This window comes from Diceros bicornis, chromosome 10 (genome assembly GCF_020826845.1).
Source record: "Diceros bicornis minor isolate mBicDic1 chromosome 10, mDicBic1.mat.cur, whole genome shotgun sequence".
Lineage (NCBI taxonomy): Eukaryota > Metazoa > Chordata > Mammalia > Perissodactyla > Rhinocerotidae > Diceros > Diceros bicornis.
Window position 1 is genome coordinate 60,111,784 of NC_080749.1, and position 15,844 is coordinate 60,127,627.

Consider the following 15,844-nt stretch of genomic DNA (forward strand, 5'->3'; position numbering starts at 1 on the left):
TTCTTGTAAAATATATTTTACAAGAAAATGGCTATTTTCAGTATTTGGAACTTGCAGGGTCCAACAGCCCTAGCATCCTGACATCATTTCAGAAACAGAGGTACCAGATTTAATTTAAATCAGCCTAATCACTCAAATGTCTAATCAGACATGTTGCCCACTTGTCCTGTTATATTTACATATTTTCAAATAGGAATTTGCTGATATAAGGGAGTGATATTAGAAGGGAGTTTGCCCAGGAGCCAACTTATAAAGCCCTTAACTGAGACAAACATTCTATATCCTGCTTACCTATTTGTGTGGTTCTAAATAACCCCTCAAATGCTTGGGGGGAAGGTAAATTTTTATTTCACATATAAAATCCAGGAAGCTGTCCCGAGGCGCCTGGGCACGTTTCCCTTTACAGATGGGCCTCTCAGTGAACCCAGAGGGCCCGCCCCCATGTCAGAAGCATGGGGCAGAGAGGAACTTTTAGTGGAGGCGGGAGGCTCCACTCCATCACTGCCCTTCTCAGATTTTAACGTGCAAACAAAACACCTAGAGGTTTAAAATGGGGATTGGGATTCGGTAGGTCTGAGGTAGGGCTTGAGATTTTGCATTTCTAACAAGATTCCAAGAGAGCAGCTGATGCTGCTGATGCTCCAGGCACCAAGCTTGAGCAGCTGGGGGGTCTACTCTCCTGGGCGAGCCCCCAGTCCTGCTCGGCCACTACTGAGCTGTGCCACGTTGTGCACATTAGGTAACTTCTCAGTGTTTCAGCTTTCTCCTCTATGAAACTAGGCAAGTTTTCAACCAGGGAGTTGAAGAGAATGAGAATGAATAAATTCAGGTGAAAGCATTCTGAAAAAAATTTTAAGGAGCTACTAAGTTAAGAGTCTTTAAAATCACTGATGGACATAAAGATAACTCTTCCCCTGAAACCAATAAACTGGATGCCACTGCTTCTGCTGTCAGTTTGTGTCCCACTGAGCATTCTGTTCTTACCTTTTCCATCAAACTGCTGCTCTAGGTGCCTGCCCTCTGAGCAGGCTACATCTGATAACCCGGCCATCTAGACAAAGTTATCTCTGAGTCCCCTGGACTACCCCCTGCAGGGTAGCACAATCCTCTTGATGACTCTTCTTCCAAAGTCCCAGGTTCCATTAACGTAGTCTCAAGACACTAAGTTATTGAATTAAATTATAGGGAGGAAGAGAGGACACTTTTCCATGTCTATATAATTTATAATTTATAGAATTTTCTCTCTTAAAACTTACCTATTGTTACCTGCTTGTTTTACACATGAGAAAAGTGAGGGCTGGTAAAAATAAACTCCTTGCCCAACATCACAAAAATAATTAAGGGAGGAAACAAGACTGGAAACCATGTGTTTAATTCCCAGTTCAGTATGACTGCCTCTACCCTACCTTGGAGGAAATTTTCCTAAACCCTTCTTTTTTTCCAAGCTCCTTGAAAGTCACCTACAGCCACTCTTGGTTTTGTGGCAGCAGATAGAGGTGGTGCCATTGGACCAAAGCAATGTTGAACCTGAGGAAAGGGAGCCGCAGAGAAGCATGCCTCGTGGATGAAGTGGAAGGGACTGGAATAAAGGAACATGTGGCTTTAGTAGCAGGTCACTCCTCCTCTGCCCCTCAGAGGACACTCAGGAAAGAAAAACTGAAATACTCACTGGGCCTACAGATATACTCCAGAGATGTTGTCATCTATTTTAATCCATTTTAAACAGAGCATCTTACTGCAACAAATAGGCCACCCTATAACTAGAGTAACTGCTTGCCATATGATCAGGAACAGCTTGGATCCCGGGTCCATGATGGCACACAGCTCTAAAAAGGAGCCTGTAAGCAGTAGAGCATGCCAAGAGGTGAGATCTGGATCAAGGAGGAGTTACTGCACAGGAAAGGAGCCGGACTGGATGCAGATTGTTTAGCCACAAAGAACTGGTCATGGGTACCAAGCAAAGAATGAATTATGGAGTTGTGTGAAGAGAAATGGGCTCAGGGCAGATTTATTATGCTCCATTTCCACTCTGCTAGCTGGCTGCACAGAGTCTCAGAGGTACAGATTTACTCAGGATTGAAATTTTACATCCAGGGACACTATCTCAAATAATCTAATTTGGCGAGATGAGAAAATCATATCTTGTAAAACTATCATCCCTTTTCAAAAGCCCATATAAAAGTTTACAGGCTGTTGAGATATCTAGCCATAGCACGAGCTTCTATTACAGGCGACGTGAAGACAACGGACTTAAAGATGAAATTATTTTAATAAGAAACGCTACTGCTCGGTATGTGCAGTTTGTTCTTTACAACCTGAACTACATAAATTTTTATAAGGTGTCTATTTATTGTCAGACTCAGGAGCTGCTGTGTCACTGTTGCTCAGTCAAAGCTCTTTCAAATAAAGGAATCTTGATCTGGGTGTGATAACTTATATGATATTAAGATAGACGACCCTGTACCCACTTCTAGTGTCTCTTCAGCAACATTCACGTCTTCTATGCAAATATTAGAATAAATATATTCCCAACCACTGTGAAATGCGTTGTTCTTTTGACCATTATAATGTAGGAGCGGAATGCCTCAGCAGGAAGGGACCTTGACTGCCCTATACTATTTCTAGATGGAAAAGAAATGATGTTCAAGAGCACAATGAAACCCACGCCCAGGACACCGTCTGTGGCCGTCTTTCAGGTGCTGAAAAAAAGACGAGAGAGGGGATTACTTCCGAAAAACAGTAGTTATCATTTTCCAAGGGCTCATTATGTTTCTGGCACAAGATAAGTACTTCATATACATTATTTCATTGAGTTCTGGCAATCCTATGAGATATAGAATATTACGCCCATTTTATAGGAGAGGAATCGTCAGCTTGGCAATGTTTATAATTTGCCCAAGGCCATATAGCAGGGTCTCCATCCAGATGTGTCAGATCAAAAGAACAGAGTTTTATCCCAGTGTCACCTCCCAACATTGTTTCTCATCATCCCTCTGGATGCTTCGTTATTCAGGAGAATACTATGTAGAGGAAAAGGTCTTCAGAAAATCTCGGAAGAGAAAAGAGATTATGAATTACAGTATTTCAGACCTGAAGGAGCCCCTAAAAATTGTCTGGACAAACTCTTCATTTTACTGAGAAGAAATAGTGAGGTGGTCAGAGGACTAGTTTTGGGTCACACAGCTAGTTAACATCAGGGGCAGGATTTCCTCCTCATGCTACCACTAGTGCTGCCGAAGGCAACACAGCTAGTGGGGTTGATCAAGGAGATGCGCAAGAGGTAGTCTTCCCTTTGCTAATTTTGGGGATTTTTTTTGCCTCATTCTTTTCACTACTTTCCCCTCTTCCCCTGAAACAGAATGAATGGCAAAGGTAATTAGGATGTGATCAGGACTGGAAAGGTAGGATCAAGAGGAGAAAGAATATTCTGGTATTTTTCCTTTTGGTTCCTTAACTTGAGGAAAAAGTCATCCCAAGTATTTCTTTTGAAATAGGGGTGTGATGGGAGGAATTATCAAATATTCAGTCACAACTTGCTTTTACTATTTGCCAGATACTCAAATAGTCATTAAATTGATGAAATTTATGATGATGAAACTAAATCAAGGGATCTGCTCTCAAAGAGCTTACAGTCTGGTGAGAAAAATCAATATAATCATTACAAACTGATCATGGCAATCTAATATTGCAAGCACCGTAACAGAAACAGAAAAAGTGATAGGAAAAGATTATCAGGAAGTTTTGCTCAGGTGTGATGGGGACAGAGGGCAGCCTGTGGAAAGTCATCGAAGATGCAAGAAAACACCTGCAGAATTCTGGTTAAGAGGAGACACACTGGGATTTGTGCCTCTTGGCTGTTAAATGAGATGATGTTCTGGCACACAGTAGTTGCTCAATACGTGTAATGTGCTTAAAAAGCTGGGAAAAAAGACAAAGTCATTGTTCTTTCATCTTTTAAGCAGTCTAGGAACACCTCTTCACCTACCTTTTCTCTTATCTGTCCCCCTCCGCTGCCTACAGTCACTCCTCAAATTATTTTATCGATAATGCCAAGAAGGGGCGAGATTGTAGTGATCAGCCCAGTCAAGCTTCCACTCAATGCTGGAATTCCTTCTATGTTGTTTCTGGTGGCCGATCCTCTCATCAGTCGCATACTTTCACCTGAGGCAAGCATGAAACTTCAAGGCCATTATTGGATGGTTTAAATCATTAGAATGTTCTCTCTCATATTGAGCTGAAATCTGCCTCCCTAGAAGCCCACCCACGGAATCTGGTCATGCCTGCTGGAACTTCAGAAAAATGAATCCACTTCTTTGTCCACGTGTCATCCCTTCAGGAGTTTGCAGGCAGCTGCCATGTCTGTTCAAAGCCATCTTATCTGACGCCAGATGGCGAGACACGTGCCTCATCCTGCTGCAAAAGGTGGTTAAGAAATGGCAGCAGTGGGGTGGGGAGACTCACAAAGATGCTGCTTTATGTCTTTTATCAGCTCAGCTGCTTAGCATGGCTTCAACCAGTGCTGAAATCATGCTCCTAGTGCACACTTTCTCCTGGTCACAATAAGTCTTGACAGAGGCAAAGAAGTGGGCTAGTCTGAGAGGGCTTTGGAGTGGTACGACCTTCCCAACTAAGCACAGGCCCCAGAGACTATTAAAAATCCATCCCGTGGAGGCCTTCTCAAACAGGCACCATTATTAGCCCAATGCAACACTTCAGATATTGCCTTTTAAATTTTTTTTCCTAATGTTAGAAACTAAACTTGCCATGTGACCAGTAATTCTCTCTGGAGAAGATCTGTAAGGTCTGACATTGCTATCTCCTATGTGCATAGTTCCCTCTCACCTTTAATTGATTGCTGATATCATTTTCCTTTCTGCCAATCACCCACCTTCACCAACCTCTGCTCCTTTCAGTTGCTGGTGAGCCTTTCTTACTGTTGAGGAAAGAAGCTGACATCTAGGAGGGTTGAGTCAGGCTGAACGTAGGGTTCCACCATAACGCGACCTTGCAAGGTGGAGATGCTAAACTGTGGACTTTTACGCCAAGTTACCCCTCAATCACTCTCTGTGAGTTTTATAGATAACAAAGGGGTATTTCACAAGATAGAACACTAACGCTTGATTTTAAAATAATCAATGATAGAGTTGTTCATAACATAATACTTAATCATTTCTAATGTCATTTTTGTCATTTTAAAAAAATAATGTTTATTTTATATAGCAACACTAAAACATTCTATAATTTGCATCTTTAAATGAGTCTATTGACATACACACCCTGCAGACTCAGAACTGTCACACCTACACAGTAAACAATTTTTCTTGCTACAATTCTTAATAATTCAGAAACGTGATTTCAAGAAATCAAATGTTTCTAGAGATCAGCTTGCCTTTTCCCCAAGCCAGCCAAGAGTACATGATACTGTTCCTTTTCCAATGCAATATAAGAGGAAGACAACAGATCTGAGAACCTGTGAAATTCTCGACAAATTTAAAGCGTGCTTATGTAAGCTATACACAGGGAGGCAAGAAAGACTTCCAGGATCGGAAAAGGCTTAAATGGGTCTCTCTGCCAGGACAGCAGCGTTTGAATGTGCGCCATCACATCTGTACATCTGGCACAGCCATTTGGGTCTCTACTTGGCAGCTGTGGCAAAGGGAAGACAGGAAGAAACAAGAGAGAAAGGAGCCTGTGTTTCCCACCATAAAACCACAAGGACAGGAGCACTGGCTGTTCCCAGGATGCAGAGAAGGGAGAAGCCTGGAGACGTGAGGGAAGAGACACTGCTGACATTCAGTAGTCATGGTGGTCTCTGTCCCCGCCGTATGGCCATAACAGTCGATGTGGTTACCACAACCACCGGGTTGTCTGAAGCTGTGCGTCATGCAAGCACAGGCGAAGCTCCACAGAGCACTAGCTAGAGAACTTCATCAGGGCATAACTTGGGGAGTCAGGAAAAAACTCTGGCACCAAGACCTCACCCCCCGCCACTTCCTTTTAGATTTTGCAGGGTTAGGCCCTGGAATCCGGATATCACAAGTGATCTGACAGGGATACTGAGGCAGGTGGCCGGTGGTTCACACTGCCATGGAGAACCATGGTGGACTAAAACCTGTGGGTAAGGGCCAGCGGGTAGTCAATGCCAGAACGCAGCCTGGGTCTCTAGAATTCACAGATGACAGGCTCCACATGGGTGACTCAGAGCAGCTTACGGAGGGAGTGTCTTGTGGTTAATATAGCATGAAGGAATTGAGCTTGGCATATTTTACTGGACTTTCACAGTAGTTCTGACATGCATCCTGAGTTGAGAACTAGGGCTAATCTAGAGAACTAGTACTAATTTCCAAGTGTGGTCTGTGAATCAGTTGGGATATTTTATAAAATATTTAGAAGAAATATTTAGATTACTGGGTCCTGGGTGAGAGACTGTCTTTGAATGAGTCGGCCCTGGTTATACAGACCCTAGTTACACAAGCTGCTCCTTTACCTGGATTGCTTTCTGGTTTGGGTAACTTCCAAACATTCCAGGTTTACACATGCATAGCAAGTTCACGAAGCACACTCCTGCAGAAGCTACATATTAAGCCACTTGGTCTTTCCAATATTCCTGGAGGTCAGGTTATAAATTTTGTTATTAAAAATTTGCCTGTGCTTCACATGGTTACAAATTTTCACCAGTCCTTGTAGTGCTTACAATTCCACACTTGTCTTATCCCTTTCATTTCATTGTTCTCCTAAAGTCAACAAGGAAAGGTGGATAAGAAAATAAAAATATACAAGCGAAAAATACAAAGTAAGTTTCAAACTGAAGGATCAAAAATCAGAGTTGCAAAAATTCTCTTGGTTAAGAAATCAGGTATGTGATATGAATTATTAAACTATGTGATGTATAATAATGGCTACCTTTATGAGTAGTATAGGTACCAAGAACTTTGCTAAGTATGTTATGTGTATTATCTCTCTCTCTCTTTTTTTTTTTTTGGTGAGGAAGATTGGCCCTGAACTAACATCTGTTGCCAATCTTCCTTTTTTTGCTTCAGGAAGATCATCTCTGAGCTAACATCTGTGCCAATCTTCCTCTACTTTCTATGTGGGATGCCGCCACAGCATGGCTTGATGAGCAGTGCGTAGGTCCGCACCTGGGATCCGAACCTGCAAACCCCAGGCCACTGAAGTGCAGCACGAGAACTTAACCACTATGCCACTGGGCTGGCCCCTGTATTATCTCATTTTACCTGACAACAATCCCATGAAAGGTTCTCTCATTATCTCTTAGACTTGGGAAACTAAAGCACAGAGAGGTTGAGCAACTTGGTCAAAGTCACACAGCTAATAAGTGGAAAAGCTGGCATTTGCATCCAGAAAGTCTGACTCAGGAACCTGAACTCAACCGTACTACTTCCCATCTTCAGTAGTGCAACACACGCAGGAAATGAGATGCATTTAATCATCAGTACTTCCAGATATTATTTAAGATCGTGTATAATGACCAATTTATTCCAATAAAAATATCTCATATATGTCAAATCAAAATGCCTGTGTTTATCTACAGGTATGTTTATTTACACACAAACGACGGCATTTCATGCTTTGTATTCTTATTCTCAGTATTACATTTTTCATAATGTAGAAGGTAATATCTTCCCTAGGTCTATGAGGAAAAGTTTCCCCACCTCTCAAGTATCAAATCTAAGGACATCAGAGGGCCCACCCAATTTCTACGTGAAGTTTAAATTCTAGTGTTAATACCAGTAGAAGTTTTCTACCCTTTACTTATAATGTTTAACTTCCCTAGGCTCAAATTTTAAATTCTGAATTCTCTGGGTCTCATTTTTCTAATTTATCAATGAGGATTTCGCACAAAGATTCCTTTGAACCCCAAAGACACAATGATTTTCTTTGACAGAATAGTAGACATTTCCATATCCCTAACTAATATTTCACAGACACAGCAATCTATTAAGCCCGAGACGACTGAGAATCTGAATCCTGGTTTGCAACCAGTAAAAGCTGACCAAGAGTCCAGGCCTTCAGACTCTGAAAACCTTACATAATACGGTAACCATCAGACTGACCACTCTAACTAGTACACATCAAAAATCACAGCTGTCTGTGGAATTTTACACAATTTTAACACGAGTATATAAAAGATTTAGAAGAATTAGCTAACCATCTCTCACAACGGGCCTTTTCTTACTGTAGATCAAAAGCTCTTGTTAAAATTTCGTAGTATCTTCTTAATCGCGTTATTAAAAAAAGTACACATCACAATACGGAAAATGAACATTAGTGAAGATTTAATTGAAAAATACTCTTTCTGATCAAAAAGTAAATAACGCAGAAAGGAAAAGTTTTATTCCAAGGAGAAAAGGTGAGAAACAGTACCCACTTGCAGTTCTCTCACATGCTCAGGCCATCAGAATCACGACCCCTGATAATCATGATGGGGTACCTGTGCCAGGCCCTCTGGAATTACAGAACATCTCTTTTATTTTGTTTCGGATGCATACAGGAGAAAAAAAAGGGATGTGGGCCCTCAATTAATACTGGTTATGTCCATTTGTCCAAACTTTGCTTTGTTGATGTAAGGATAGCGTAATAGCATAACGGCTATTCTAGAATCTCAGTCAAAAAGAGAAGAAAAAGTTGATTACCTTTAGCTTGCATAGGACAGGATATCTCTCTGTGTGTATTTTTTATTTTTAAATTCCATTTCCCATTATAAACTCAGAAATGTAAATGCTTAGCACATTCATATTTATTTCCAAAATAAAATGCTCTCTTAGACCCACGAATTTTAATCCTTTCTATTTGTTGATGATAGAATTGTCTTTATTACAGAGCTAAGTCGTTTTCATGAAGTGAGCATGACAGCCTGGTCATCGTTTTGTATCAGTTTATATGTATTTTAATCCCCCTCTGCTATTTATGAGATCATAGAGTTGATATGGCACCAACCGAATCAAAAATAAAAAGGCAATTGGTTTTTATTAATATATATATGCCACCTTCTGTGTTTTTTTCACTGACTTTTGAAAAATATAATCATAAATTTCTTTTCAAATTGATTATACTGCGCTGAATACATTTAAGCTGAACAGGGGGTGAGGAGAGTGTTAACTGTGCTGAGGCAAGATAATCCTTAAGTGATTCCGGAGGTATACATTGTAAGAGGTTGATTATCATGATAAACAACCACTACTGTTTCTTGAACAACCTCAATGTGCACACTGCTCCACTGCTGGCTCTCACATACTCCTCACAACAACCAAGTCAACCCATTTCACAGATGAAGAAATTGAGACCCAAAGAAGTTAAACAACCTCCCCAAGTTCTCAAAGTTGGTGAGAGCAAAGTCAGGGTTTGACTCAGCACGATGGTGGTTCGTAATCACCACCGCACACTGCCTTTACAGACCAGATACTGCAGTTCTCCATCCAGCCTGGAAATTAGAACCACTTGGGGAGATTTTAAAAACACTGATAAATTACATCATGATCTCCAGATGGGCTAAGAATGGCACTATTTTTTCTCAAAGCTTTTCAAGTGACTTGAGCGTAAATCCGAGGTTGAAAACAACTGGATTAACGAATGCCCAGGAATAGCTGTTTTCTTAAGAAATATGAGTCTTTCTCCAAGTAGTGCGAGAACAAAAGTCCAAATTGTTTATCTAGAACAGAAACACTAGATGAGGGCATACACCAACACCAGCGTCACCAGCCAAGCCTTGTTTCCTCCCCCAACCTGCTCCTTCCCCACCACGTTAGGATCCCACTTGGCGTCTCAGTGCGGAAGTAGACCCAGGAAGTTGTGTAACCCACACTTTCCATCTACAAGTGAGGAGACCAGAACAGAAACAGCTTTGCCCGCCATCTCATCCTAGCGGTAAGGGCAAAAAAAAAAAAGGAGTCTCCTGCGCCCTATTTCAGTGCTCCTTTCACAGGAAAAATTTGGAAGCGGCAGGAAAACAGTTGGGGCAGGAGTCAGCCAAGACATAAGGCATCTAAGGAGAATCGCAAGAAGCAGAGGGAGCAAAGTAAAGAAAAAACATCATAGCAGACTGAGAAAGGAGAATAGCCACAATCTGAAAATAACAGGAAAATGAGAAGGAATAGATAACAAAGCTATAGAACTGGCCAGAGAAAAACACAGTAGGGAGGGCTAGCCACTGCAATACTGAATCAGCGAAATAAGGGGAAAATGCAAGGGAATAACCACACCTTCCACTCAGCTTTGGGAAGCATGTCAGGGCCTAAGGTACTTGCAAAATAGAAAGTAATATCAAAGCGAACACTAACTGTAGGAAAATCACCTGGTAGAGAGGCAGGGGCTGCCAGAAACTTCCAAACCTATGAAGTATCATCTCCTACCTTGCTCTCAAAGTGAGTTTGAGGATTGGCCATTTCAACATGACCTTGGAGCTTGTGAGAAGTGCAGTATCTGAGGCCATCCCCAACCTGCTGAACCGGAATCTGCATTGTAATAAGATCTCCTCATGGTTTAGATGAGTAGTCAAGTTTGAGAAGCACTGGCTCTACTGTAAGAACCAAATTGCAGGGTTACAAAAAAAAAAAAAAAACCCAAACAGCCATTACAGGCGGAAGTTGGGAGGAGAACTAGGTAGAATTCAATCTGACTAATTGAATTATTTGTCGATGCCCCATGATATGCCCTGAGCTGTGTATTTCAGGAAATGAAGACCTGAGGTTAGGTGTGGTTGGTGCCGTGCCCTTAGGGGCATATGCAGAAAGCACGTATGTATGAGGAAGTCGTGCCTTGTGCTCCAAGAGGAAGTCAGGCAAAATGTAACAGGGTTTGGAGGAGCAAAAGCTGAGTTCAGAGGAGATCAGGAAGCATGTAGCAATTGCACTGATCTGACAGGTGGAAGTGGTTATGGGGAAGTGGGAGGGCCTGTTCCAGGCAGAGGGAACAGCATAAGCAAAGAGGCAGAACTCAGAGGCCCACTGTCTGTTGAGGGAACACTGCCTTCAGTCCAGAACAGTGCTTTTCAAATTGCTTCAAGGAGACTCATGACTCTGCGATGATGCCTCAGAACCTGCTAAGGGTAGGAAGGGGAGGCCGATGGGATTGCTGGGGCCCTATTTTGACCATATAAGATTATATTTTAACAGTGGATTTCTCCACTGAAAAATAAAATTTGAAACATATCACTGAGCCAATACATAGGTGCTTCTGAAATGATTACCTACAGCTGTGCCTGGCATGTAGCAGACACTCAAATATCCATTGAGTAAATTAATAAATGAATGAATCAATCGATCTAGGAGATCAAAGTAAGAAAATGTGGAGCTACTTTCGGGCTGGTCAAAGGGTCTCAGATGTCCGAGGAGAGGGCTATAGGTAATTTGTTAGGGCACCAGGGAAACGTTTATTAGCCAGTGACTGAGCTTGGCTCTGCTTTGAGAAGCTTATTCTGCAAACCAAGTATAAAATGGATTTTGCAAATACAAGAGACTGGAGATGGGAGACTAGTCAGGAAGACAGCGTGGTAGTCTCTAGAAAGAGATAAAAAGTCTGAACGAAGACAGTCACCGTGGGAATAAAAAAGTAGAGAAGCTGAGCCAGCCCTGACAGCCTAGTGGTTAAAGTTCGGTGCTCCGCTTCGAGGCCCAGGTTCGGTTCCCAGGCACAGAACCACACCACTCATCTATCAGTAGCCATGCTGTGGTGGTGGCTCACACAGAAGAACTAGAAGGGCTTACAGCTAGGGTATATAACCATGCACTGGGGCTCTGGGGAGAAAAAAAAAGAAAAGAGGAAGATTGGCAACACATGTAAGTTCAGGGAGACTCTTTCCCACCAAAAAAAAAAAAAAAGTGGAGAAGCAGGCATCATGAGGCATTGTAGAGATGGAGTCTGTGGGATTCATCTGTGAATTATATGTGGAAAGCAAATATATTGGGAAGGTTCTGAGTGACTGGGAGAAATACAGAAATTGACAGAGTCACTCCTGTTCAGCTAAGGAGAAAGAAAGATGTTGATTTGAGTTTAGACCTGTTAGATATGAAGCACCTAAGAGTAATATAAAGCCATCTTGTAGGTGGTTCAAAATATCAATATGAAATTTAGGAGGAGAAGTAGAGATATGGATGTCATTTTAGGAAAATAATCGAGCAGTAATAAAAGGACACCACTGATAAAAAATAACATGCAAAAGAGCAAAAAGGAGATCATCTATAAAGCAAAGAGGATCAAGAGAAATCTGCAGAATAAAAAAACAAGGCAGGATAAAAAGACCATATTGAGACACATGGGAGACAGAGACAGGAGTGGAGGAGGTGGAAAATAGAGACAGTGAAACGGTGGGGGAGGGGTGTCACCATAAAAACCCAGAAGCAAATAAAAAGCAGTGGGAAATTGGGACAAACATGCTCATTGTTCTATAGATCTTCAAAGACATCAGATCTTATAGGAACAGCAGAAAGCCTATCTTGCTCTTTATTTCTCTGAGCAAAGATCTTCACAAACAAAGCAGTCATTCCTGCGAGAAATAAACTAATTGGTTGGATTTTTAAATATAAATTGTTGCTGTTAAAAATCAAGCAATGATATCTTCAGACTCAGCTGGAAGAAAAAAATCTAAGCGGGGAGGTAGTCCAAGGATTTAAGATTCTTGTGTCTTCTATGCTGGGAACTCCACACAGCATTATTCTACGTAAACATTTCACCTTTTGGAATTATGTTTGTTTTGCAGGATTTTTTTTTCTCTCTGAGCCAGGTCACTAGTCTGAGAACACCTGATATACATTAATAGATCCTCATATAATAGTTACACTTTGTAAAGTTATCCTCCAACTACTGACAGGTCTCACTAATTGGCCATGTTTGGGTGACAGGTAATAATCACAATTCCTTCTCTGGTTTGACTGGAGAGGAGACACCGCCCTTGGTTTCCTTGCTGCCTCAGTTCAAGAAGGATACATTAAGTTCACTTTTGTTTTTGCTCTGTCAATCTGTATATTGGTAAAATGCTATAAAATATCAACATTGTTTTCTTTAATATAGATGTTACTTAGTGGATATCAAACTTCTATAAAGAGATCATTGCTTATGTAATGTAGAATAATATAGTGCAAATGAAGCACATAAGGAATTATACTGCAAAACAGTTATATCACTAGGATGATTCCAGACAGGACGGTAATTTTTCCTTTGTTAGGAGAATTCACCTTCTCAAAAGCATTTTACTACAAATGCATCCAAGAAAGGTCAAGGAGATCTACAAGAATAGCTGTTTGATTTGTGGTTTTCATTCCAAGCTTTCTCAAATCAGTTTTGGAAATGAGTAGGAGCGTAAATTATAAATCCACAAATATTTGATTTATGAGAATATAGAATCTGAACTACAATCAACACTTGGACCAAATAAATATTTTTTTCCACCTTAAAAACTTCAAGTAACAACAGAACTTGCAGTATTTGCAATCTAAGGGCATTTATTTATTACAGGGAAGGGGCAGCAAATACTTAGTTCACATATGGCATCAAAATAAGATGAAAGGACTCTGAAAACCGGTGAAATCAGGCCCTGAAATATTTAAGGGAGCTTTTTCAAGCCAAAACCTTTAACTTTATCTAGGATGTAGTTTATTGACTTCATGAAAAGCCTTCTTTTTAATTTGGTAAATGCATTTCCTACAGCTTCACACATTGTTCTGAAGCTGCCAGTTTCCACGCTTCAGGCTGAACCCTACAACACACGTTTTATTTCTTCTATTTGAGCATCTTTTGCTACATCTTAAGAAAGTTTGCGTTCAGCCCTGAGTGATGCTCCTGAGCAAAGCAAAACCGAGAACTGCAAACCACACCTCTGTATGAAAGGAAGAAAATCAAGACGATGTTCCTTAATCCAAGAACTTTTGAGAGCATTCCGAAACTGTGTTTATTTTGTACTCATAGGGGCGGGGGGCTTGATGGCAATTTATTTTCCTTGAAGGACCACAACGCTCCCTATCCAGGTTCACCATAAAAACTGTTTGTCCTCCAGAGCCTGGGGAAGCATTCGGGGAAGCATCGCCCTGCCAGCTTTCCCTTCTCCCCACGGGCCCCCGCAAATAACAGTGGCGAAGCAGATGGTCCTCCCTCCCCCCTTCTCCTTGTCCCTTCCGCAGTCCCACAGTGTCCTCACATCCTGCGCTGACACCTTCACCCAGCGCTTGGTAGCCGAGACACCCCCTTAGGGCTCCCAGCAAGTGCAAACTTTAGGGACCTTCTTTCTGCCTAACAGCCCCCACTTCACCTTCATTCAGCTGCAGAGCCCTCTGGGGACCCCAAGCTTCGACTGCTATCTTCTTCCCACGGTTTCGTTCCCAAACTACCCATTTCCCTGTAACGAAGACAGGGACGTCCAGCCCCAAACTTCCCAGCCCGGGAGGCGGAGGCACTGCGGCTAACCACAGAGGGGCACTCGCTTTGTCCTCTCCCCTTCTCCATCCTCCCTTCCGTGCTGGGGAATCGGAGCCCAGGAGCCCACACTGGGGACTCCTCCACTCCTCTGGTTGCCACGACCTACTCCTAACTCCGGGGGCTCACGGAGCCTCACCCCACAGCCCCGGCGGTCGGCGGCTGGGCGTCTTCCTCTACAAGTGGGACCGCGGGACAAAGCGCAAACTCTACGGGGAGGGGTCTCCCGGCCATGCCCTCAGGCGGCGCGCCCAGGTGCCCGCTTGCCCCGAGGAGGCGGGCGGGGGCCGGGCGGGAAGGCGGCGCCGGTGCCGGAGGCGCCGGGCTGAGCTGGGCTGGGCGCCCGGAGCTTACCTCGGCGCGCGGGCCGCTGGCGCGTGGGGCAGTGGCTCCTCCGGCCGGAAAGCTGTGGCTCGCGGCGGTCCCACCGGGGCTGCGCTGGGGCTTGGCGCAGACGCTCTCCCGCGATCTGCTGCAGCCCGGGCGGTGACAGCGGCGGCGGCGACGGCGACAGCTCGGCCCCGGAACTGTCCAACTCTTGCGGGCGCCGGGCTGAGGCTCCCGGCCGCGGCCCCAGCGCTGAGCGCCTGCGCGCCCTGCCTCGCCCAGGTGAGGGGCGTGTGCCTGGAGCCCGCCGGGCGCGCCCGGCTCGGGGCTGCGCTGGGCTTGGCCCGGCAGCCCGCCCGGCCCTCTGGCCTGGCGGAGCACCCCGGGGTTTGGACGCGCCAGCGCCACAGCCGCGCGCCAAAGCTGGTGACGGTTTACCAGGCAGGGACCTGCGAGGCACACACACTGGGGCGAATGAGGCGGGACCGCTCGGGGGCTCGTTGACACTGCAGAGTCTCCCGCAGCATCGCCGCCTATAAATCCCGCCTTTCCAGGCGTGCGCGCACAGCGAGGGAGAGGAGGCTCCGGCCCGACCAGGGGGTCCTCGCGGTCCTCGGCCCCAGGGATCCGGTCCCTAAAAGATTCTTGGCAACAGCAGAGGTCCCAAAACCGGGATGCCAAGAGGCGCGGTGGGGCGGATCTTTCAAATATTAGTCAAACCAGAGTGAAACTCACTTCTTGCAGATCGTCAGACCAACTACTTGCTTTTCCTCTTTGACCAGTTCTCGGCTCCAAGACCACACCGAGCAGTCTCGGCATTTTTGGCGGAGCTGGGAAGGCCCGCAGCGCTGAAGGCATCGCAGCCTCGCCGCGGATCTGGAAGGCTCGAGGGTGGGGGGCTCCCGCTCCTCCGGATTTCTTTTCCGTGTTTAAGTTTGCAAAACTAAAACATGCCATCGGTGACCCTGATGTAGGGCATCTTCTGAAAACAGTGCAATCATAACCAAGAAGCTGGGTTCTGAAAGGGAGAGCGCTTGGAAAGAAAACATTTAAGGGGAAGGGAAAAATAATTTTAGAAGAGCAGTTTTATGAA